Here is a 9,516-nt window from a genome sequence, read left to right on the forward strand (position 1 = left end):
AATTTTTCAAAAAAACCTGTAAGAGTTTATTTTGTTCAAAAGAAGGTGTCATGGTTTGACTAAGAATGGCCCCATAGACTCATGTTTGGATACTGGGGCCCCTGTTGGTGAACTGTTTGGGAAGAATTAGGAGGTGTGGCCCTGTTTGAGGAGGTATGTCACTGGGGGCTGGCTTCGAGCTTTCAAAAGCTATGTGCCATGCCCAATAAGCTTTCCCCCTCCTGTTTTCTGTTGGAGATAATGAGCTCTCGGCTGTCCTGCAGCCATGCTTCATTCCAATCACAGACTCTAACTGGAACCATAAGCCCCATAAAACACTTTCTTTTTTTTTCTTTTTTCTGTTTTTTATTTCTTCTATGATTGATATATATATATATATATATAAATTTAAATTTGAAACAAGCTTGTTTTACATGTCCAGGGGTCATTTTCTTTTCTTTCTTTTTTCTTTTTTCTTTTTTTTTTTTTTTTTTTTTTTTTTTTTTTTTTTTTTGAGGGGTCCAGATTCTGGTATATCTTTTTTCTTTTTTTTTTATTTATTTCATATAACCAAGTCCATTTAAATGAAAACAAACATTTATAGACAATCTTTGGGAATTTGGGCATCATTCTTTCCAAACTACTTCCTCTGGTAAGGGGCCTGTCATGGGGGATTCTAAGAAGATGCAGAAATCCTGGCTGTAGTCTGTAAGGCTGCTTTGTCCAGCTGTTTTGAATGTGGGATCACCTGGTACTCTATTTCAGGCGGTCTGGCTTGATTAAACCACATTAGTCTGGAAGGAATCCACAGCTTTTCATTTTCTGTGGAAACAAAAATAGAAATCCTTTTCCCCAATAACTTGTCCTTGAACTTAAATTTTGGAGTCAAAGCATTTTCTTATTTAATTTATTGTTTTACATGTCGATCCCAGTTCCCTCTCGCTCCCTTCCTCCCTTCCTACCTCCCTCCCTTCTTCCCTCCCTCCCAAAACACTTTCTAAGTTGTCTTGGCTGTGCTGTTTTATCGTGGCAATAGAAAAGTAACTGAGGCAGCCATCTGCTTCCTTCTCCTCATCCAGCTTCTACACACCATTCCTTTATCCCTTCATTACTCCATAGCCCAGCAGAGCTGGTTTTCATCTAGGGGTTTCCCTGAGCAAAAGATGAACACACATTTTTGATAAAACAATTTCAAGTGGCACATAACTATTTCATGTATGGCATAGGTTTGTGTGTGTGTATGTGTGTGTTAATTCAATCTATAATAGGGATAATTAAATATAATGAAATGAACTGATTTACTTTTCAGCTTGCAATCTTTGCTATCACATAATTAGAGATTATCATGAAGCATAAACTATGTCAGATTTGTATTATCACTTTAAGAATATTTAAATTAAAGATGAAATAACAAAACAATATCATTTGTAAGGGGTTTATTTTTCATTATATGTATGTGTTGTGGGGGATCTTTGCTTTGGATATAGATGCTCAATGGAGATTAGACTCCTTGGAGCTGAAGGTACAGGAAGTTGTGAGCTGTCCAGCATGGGTGCTGGGTGGGGGCCACCATGGGTTATCTGCAAGAGTACTACATGCTTTGAACAATTGAGCCTTCTTTCTTGTCTTTCCAAGTAATTTTTCTGATTATGGAATTCAGTAAGCACAAATGTCAGAGTTTGCTGAGTAGTATATACTGTCGTCTCTAGGAAAACAAACTATTTATAATAATAATAATTATAATAAAAACTACCACATCTCACATAGACTCTAGAAAGGGATTTTACAGCATGATAATAAATTCATTCAGTCAGCATATGATATGCCCATAATCATAAAATAAGGTAAAACTAACATAAGGTTAAGTCTTACTGGTATTTAATCTATTCATGATCATGGTTGCCCTGAAATATGTCCTAAGGGAAGAAATATAAATTATTCGTCATTAGAACTAAAAATTTAACCTAAGGCTTTGCCAATGCTAAGCAAGCCTTCTGTCCCTAAGGTATGTCCCTAGCCCTCTGTTTACTTTGAATTTGAGACTGTGCCTTACTAAGTTGCCCATACTGGCCTTGAACTCACTCTGTTGCCCCAGCAGCCCGGAACCAGTTACCTTCCTGCTCCAACCTTTGGAGTAACTGGGATTACTGTACCACTAGGTAATTATTGAGATTTAGCTTGAGTACCTGGGTAGAAACTTAGATTAGACAATAATGTTTTGAGTATTACAGAGACATTTTATAGAAACAGATACACCTAGACATAGGAACAATGTGAAATGTACTTGGAGTTCTGTTATTATGATCAGTACAAACCTTGTTGCAAAGATGTTGCATAAATCTACAAGGTAATCATAGTGTATGAGACATATTTATTATACAAATTTTAAAACATACAGTTAAGCCTAAGAACTACCCTGCAGTGCCGACACCCTCTGAAAGCCAAAGATAATCAACGTGTGTACGTGCTTATACCCATTTGTATCATTGCTGTGCTTGAAAATGGAATTGTTTCCATTTTCAGATGCTTCACACCACACCAAAAATTACACTCCAATTTTAGACCTAAAGTTTTAAGACTTTAGAAATAAAAGAAATATGCAGGGACTTTAAGAACTTAGTTCAGTACTAGTATTGGCTGATCACACACGAGGCACTGTGTTCAATCAAGGGGAAAAAAATCTGTGCAGGTAAAAACTACTTATCCTTTGCAAAGTTATGTTATGGGGCAGGCAATACACCAGGAGTGTTCTAGGCTGCTAACCAACGAATCTTGATTGAAAGGGACAAAAATACATTTGAAACAACAAAAGGAAATACATTGTTTTGTGCAAATGTCTACAGACAAGATGGTTCAGTAGCTCAGGGGTCCTTAAAGTGTCATCTCTTCTGCTGTTTGCCTGTCATCTGTCTGTTAGCAACACTTTTAAATTTGCCTCCCTGACAAATGGTCTCCTTCCATTCCTGTTTTCGTGATAAAGCTCTGACTGCAGTGGGCTGTTAGGTGCATAGCAATTAGGATGTCCACATGAGATCTGTCTTTCAAATATTCTTGGTTTATCCAGACAAACATACCTTATTCTATCATGCTAATATCAAGGTTAAACAGGCATCTCACCAAGTAGGGGACAGTTTGTTGGACAGAAATCTGCTGATGGGGTTCCACTGGGAAACCTTCTCTGGTTAGAACACTTCAGGAGTTTTGCAGGCTGGACACACATCAGGGAGGATGCCACTGGTGGAGGTCCAGAGGGTTCTTGAACACATTAGCCAGTGGTTGTCATTGTCAGGTGGGCATTTATGAGCTCAGTAACAGTGTCCAAGATTAGAAGGTCTCCAAAGCCAGGGCCACATACAGAGGCCAGTCTCAAAGTCTGCTTGCCAAGGGGATCAGTACAGTTGACAGCAGAACGGCACTGCAATCCTAGTGGCCACCTAGCTCTTCATTGTGCTGCCAGGGCTTACAGCATAGTGCTGGTTCACTAACCTATCCAAGCCGCCTTGCGTTAGTTCATTAGCATATCGAGGCCTGTCATCTTGGCCTCTCCTGCATCTGAGCCACCTTTTAGGGGGCTCTTATCTTACAGGCACTGCGTTATTCCAAATGACATAAAATGATTTCCAAGTAACACAAAATGGTCTCATTAATGTTCCTAACACTGATCTAAAATGATGTGGGGAGGAAGGGGGGTTGTTTGGCTTACACTTTCAAGTCATAGTCCAACACTGAGGGAAACTAGGAAGTCTGGGTAGGAAGCAGGAGACAGGCCTCCTTGCTATTGATAACAAGCTTTACCTCTAACTAGGGAACTTACAGCCAAGAAAGGAGTGTTGTTTGATGGCTCACTCACTTCCGCCCCTGCTTAGTTAGCTTTCAGATACAACCCAGGACTTCCTGTCCAGGGCGTGGTGCTACCCACAGTGAATTGGTCATTGCCCATCAGTTAACAAGATAATCCCCATACATACCCACTGGCCAATCTGATCTGAACAATTCTTCAATTGAGGTATTCCTCTCAGATGATTGTAGGAATTGTAATTTGTTTAAAAAGCGGCACAAGAAAGATGTCATGCTACAGAGTTCAAATGGAGGGATTTTTTGTTTTTGTTTTGTTTTGTTTTTGGTTTTTTTTGGGGGGGGGAGGGATCATAAAAAGAGCAAAGGGGAGGGGAGAGACCAGCCTCCAGGAACAGGAGCAGAAAGAGAGGAGGGCAGGGAGAGGAAGAGAGGATGGGAGGTGGGAAGGGCCCTTTTAAAAGGGAACATAGTGAATGTGCACTTAGTGGCTGCAGCTGAGGGTGTATCCTGTCAGAACCCCAAGGACAGGCCAGTACTGATGCCTGAATACTAACAGTAGCCTATATGAAGGTAACAATAAAAGCTAACTAGAACTTTCAGAAAGCAATAACAGCCAATGATAATTCTTAATTCATATACTAGATTCTTAGGAACCTCAGAGAGACATATAACATGTATGCCAACTGTGATACTGTGAAACATATTGGGGGTGATCTCCATTGATTCAGCTCGAGACACCTGTCCACACATGTCCCAGTGAGTGTCACTATTCCTGTGATGCAACACCATGACCAAAAGCAACCTGGGGGGGAAAGTTCACCCACATTCCCATATAACATTTCATCAAAAGCAGTGAGGCCAGGAACTCACACAGGACTGGAACCTGGAACCTGGAACCTGGAGGCAAGAGTTGACTTAGAGGCCATGGAGAAGTGCTGCTTACTGTTGCTCATGGTTTGCTCAGACTGCTTTCTTAAAGAACCACCAGCCTAGAGATGGCTCCACCCACAATGCACTGCTCCCCACCCCCAACCCCACCCCCACCCACAGGCTTCCCTACTGCCTGATCTTATGGAGGATGATCTCATTGAGGCTCCCTCCTCTCTATTGATTCCAGCTCGTGTCAAGCTGACAGAACACTATCCAGTGCAAAATACAAATAATTGCCACTTTCTGGATAGAGTGCTATGATTGGCTACACCTGAGGCCCATTTCTAGAACTGAGAAAGGCAGAATAAGCCTCTTCTAAGACACAGGAACTAGATTCTCCACAAGAGAATTGTTCCAGAATTAAAAACTGGAGGAGGGAAATTATCTGGGGGGTAGCTAAAATTTGAAACTGTGGAAGGGATTTTAATGTACTAATAGCCAATATGTTGTCACACATGACAATAAAACAAAAAGGAACTAAATTCATAAATAGCTAAGCATTCTTTATGACAACTAAGACTGTTCTCCTTGTATAAGTGTGCAAACACATATTTGAAGTTATATACAAGAATATGAGCATAAAAGGCAAAAACAGTGTCAAGTTTTCATCAATGGTGCAGTCGGTGAAATGTGTTAAATCAATATTGGTTGGCAATCTAAAACTCGAACTTTTTCCTGGTAGGGAAAGATATCTGTCAAGTATATTTTTTAAAAAAAAATTTTTATTAGGTAATATAATTGCATAACTCAAAAGCAAAAAAAGAAAGAAAGAAAGAAAGAAAGCCCAAAGGATTGTGATAATTAGTATGAATGGTCATCTTGGCAGATCTGTAATACCCTAGGAGAGAAATCTAGGCATGTCTGTGGAGTTTTTAGATCGTGTTAACTGAGGGAAGAAACACCCTGATGGTGGTCACACACTGAACAAAAAGTGAGCTGAACCCCAGCACAATCACCCTCTGCTTGCTGACTGCAGATATAGTATCTGCCTCAAGTTCCTGGTGCTATGCCCTCCGTGCCATCATGGACTCTATCCTTAAACTCTGAGCCAAGCTCCCTTCCCTAAATTGCTGTCCTGGATAATTTGACATCAGCTTCTTAAAAGCTAGAGTCAGTCATTAGAGAGGAGGGAGCCTCAATGAAGAAAAATGCCTCCATAAGATCTAGGTGTAAGGCATCTTGTTAATTAGTGATGGATGTGGTGGCAAGCAGCCCATTGTAGATGGTGCTGGTGGTCCTGGGTTCTATAAGAAAAGCAGGTGGCAGGTTGAGCAAGCTATGGGAAGTAAGACAGTAAGCAGCACCCTCCATGGCTTTTGCATCAGCTCATGCCTCCAGGTTCCTGCCCTTTGTTAGTTTCTGCCCTCATGCTTTTGGTAATGACCTGTTGTTATATGGAACTGAAGTGAAATAAACCATTTCCGCCACAAGCTGATTTTTGGTCATGTGTTTCATTATAGTAATAGGAACCCAAACTAATACAGCTGCTTTACTTAGGGATTTTGCTATAGCAATGAGAAAAGCTACTGATATAATTTATATCCTAAAAATTCATTTGTTTAATCTGGAAGTAATGCATTCATTTCCCTTGTGGTAATCAGAGCTATCTCAAGCTACTGTTACTCTTCCAGGGTAGTTCATGTATATTAAGCTAACATATAGATATGTTTCTTCCTTATTACATAATATTAGCATGGTGTATATTCCTTTCTGCACCTCTCTGTTTAGCCCTGTTATTGAGTCAGCCCCTCATCAGTACACGAGCTCGTATTCCTTTTATAGTGACTTCCATCCGCCGAGTAACATACATATTTTTTTTTTCTCACCAGACCATAATTGTGTTGGTATGAATGAGAATGGACCCCATAGACTCACATATTTGAATACTTGGTCTGCAGTTAGTGGAATTCTTTGAGAAGGCTAAGGAGGCATTTGTTGGAGGAGGTATGTCACTGGGGGGTTGGCTTTGAGGATTCAAAAGCCCAGGCCATCCTAGTTGGCTCTCTCTTTCTCTCTGTCTCTTGCTTATGGATCAAATGTAAGCCCTAAGCTACTGCTCCAGTGCCGATTACCTGACTTCTGTTGTCATGCGCCCTGCCATAATGGTCATGGACTCTTTTTTTATTAATTAAATTTTTTCATTTACTTTACATAACAACCACAGTCTCCTCTCCTTCCATCCCCTCCCCCTCCTCCCATCTACCCGCCCCATCCACTTCTCTACCTCCATTTAGAAAGGAGCAGGCCTCCCAGGGGCATCAACAAAGCAAGGCACACCAGAGATGAGGCAGGACCAAGCTCCTCCCCTGCATCAAGGCTGTGCAAGGCAATCCACATAGGGAAAAGTTCCCAAAAGCTAGCTTGAGTACCAGGGACAGGCCCTGTTCCCACTGTTAAGAGCTTACAAGCAGACCAAGCAACACAACTGTCACATGGGCATGGACTCTTGTCACGTGAAATGGTAAGTCAGCCTACTCTTTGGTCATGATGTCTCTTCACAGCAATAGAAAAGTAACAAGGACAGTCACTAAAAGACATCTAACTTTCTGTAAACTCTTACTACGGAAAACACCTGAAACAAAATAGACGCATACTTATATTTGATTGGGAGCTAGGGAAACAGATTTGTTCTGTTCACATTTTGAATAGGTAGTGCTAGCATGTAATTCCCAGCTCAGAAAACATTTAAGAGGGAAGAATGTTTGCCTTTTATTATTTTCCTTCAACTGTCAGTAGTGAACATGGTTAACCAGCATCTTTTACTTGTTTTACTATATGCCAAGTGCACATAACCATGAAGCCATATATTAGTAAGTCCCTGGAGTCTTAGGGGACTAGGGGGTTTGGTTTTGGGGGCTATTATTATTATTATTATATTACATTATTTAGGCATTCCATTAGCATCATTTGTAACCTGGATGAAAATGCAAGTTTTCAAACCCACACTAAATCACAACCCTTGGAGGTTACCCCCCCCCACCAGGAATCACCTTAATTTTTCAGTAGAGTCTACAGTTGAGAATCACTGGTTACAGTATATTGGTTAAATAAAAGATGCAGGTTTGGTGTAACAAACTTTGTTGTCCTTCTTCTTCTCCTTCTCCTTCTCCTTCTCCTTCTTCTTTTTGATTTTTCGAGACAAAGTTTCTCTGTGTAGCTTTGTAGACCAGGCTGGCCTTGAACTCACAGAGATCCCCTGCCTCTGCCTCCCCAGTGCTGGAATTAAAGGCATGCACCACCACCATCGAGCTACTTAATTGTCTTCTAATTAGGCTCAGCCAGTTGATGTTACGGTCAAGACACTTTTAAAAAATCTGTAACAGAACTAGAGAAATGGTTCCGAGGTTAAGAGCACTGGCTGCTCTTCCAGAACATCCAGATTCAATTCCCAGTAACAGCTTGGCAGCCCCAGAGCAGTCTATAATTCCAGTTCCAGAGGATCTGATGCCTTCTTCTGGACACAGTAAATACTGCACTCATGTGGTGAACAAACATATAAGCTAGTAAAATAAACATAAAATACACATAAAATAAAATAAATAAAACAAACACTTTTTATAACAAAAGAAAATCTTCTAAAAAATCACCTATAATGGTTGTCCGGGGCCCAACCCTGTGGTGTTCTTGAGCTAAGTACTTAGCCAGGTATGGCAGCTTTTGGGAAGCTTAGTCTCCATTTCCTGTCAAGACATGTTTTTGTTCTGTTTGTTTTGTTTTGAAGAGTAGTAGCTATAATTATATGTGGATATGAACATGAGATTTAGAATATAGTTAGGAATTAATGAAGTGATAAATGGTAGATTCTTTGCTATGACCTCACTAGCCCTGGGGAAATGACTAGGGTTCCAGTACCAGGCATGATTGCCCTCCTGTTGAGTAGGCGTGAAGTCCAACTAGACAGCTGTTGGTTGCCACCAAAATGTGAGTGTCACTATTGAACCTTTATGCATCTTTTGCCTTGCTGGTCATTGCTGATGTTGCAGCTGGTCAGGGCAATGTAATTGCTTCCCTTCCTTGGCAACTTACATTGTACACACACACACACACACACACACACACACACACACACACACACACACACACGTGTAGTGGAAGAGAGGGTACCTTCTGCCATACACAGTAGGAACTTGTCCTTAGCTTGCAGCCTACTTTTTTATTTGATTCAGTGTAAAGGTTTTAAATGGTAGGCTTCGGAATCTACCAAGCTGTCCTCTTCTGTCTTTCATTGATTAGTTCAGTATGCCCTTCCTCATCCCTTGAACTATTGATCTACCATTTATTCACTCTCCACTTGAATCAATGAGTCTTTCAGAATTTTATCTTTCTAGAATGCTAAGAAGTTCTGCCTCTGGCTGTTGTCCACTTGATCTTAACCCAGGTTGAAATCCACCTCCAGGAGCCTCAGCAGTCTTCCATGGTCAGGCCTTATGGTTCGTTTCCTAGTCTAATCACTGATTTTTCCATCTAATGTCAGTACTACAGTTTTTGTTATCTCAACAGGGACAACATCTCAATACACCTACATTAGAAGCTCTAATTTTGTTGCTGTTTTTACACAGAACTTTCCAGACCCTACCCTCTGCACTGCTGGAGATCTAACCCTGAGCCTTGCACATTCTAGTTCACAGCTTTACCCCCAAGCTACACCCAGCCCTGCACATACACCCCCCCCCCAGTGATCACTGTAATCTTTGGAATTGCTTTATCTTGCTTTCCCACATAAGTACACCACTTCAGATTTTGGGTTGAAGTCCTCTCATTTGAAAAGAACCAGCACTTGGACACAGTGTGGTATCTCTCCATCCAGGA

This window comes from Phodopus roborovskii, unplaced genomic scaffold, assembly GCF_943737965.1.
Source record: "Phodopus roborovskii unplaced genomic scaffold, PHOROB, whole genome shotgun sequence".
Lineage (NCBI taxonomy): Eukaryota > Metazoa > Chordata > Mammalia > Rodentia > Cricetidae > Phodopus > Phodopus roborovskii.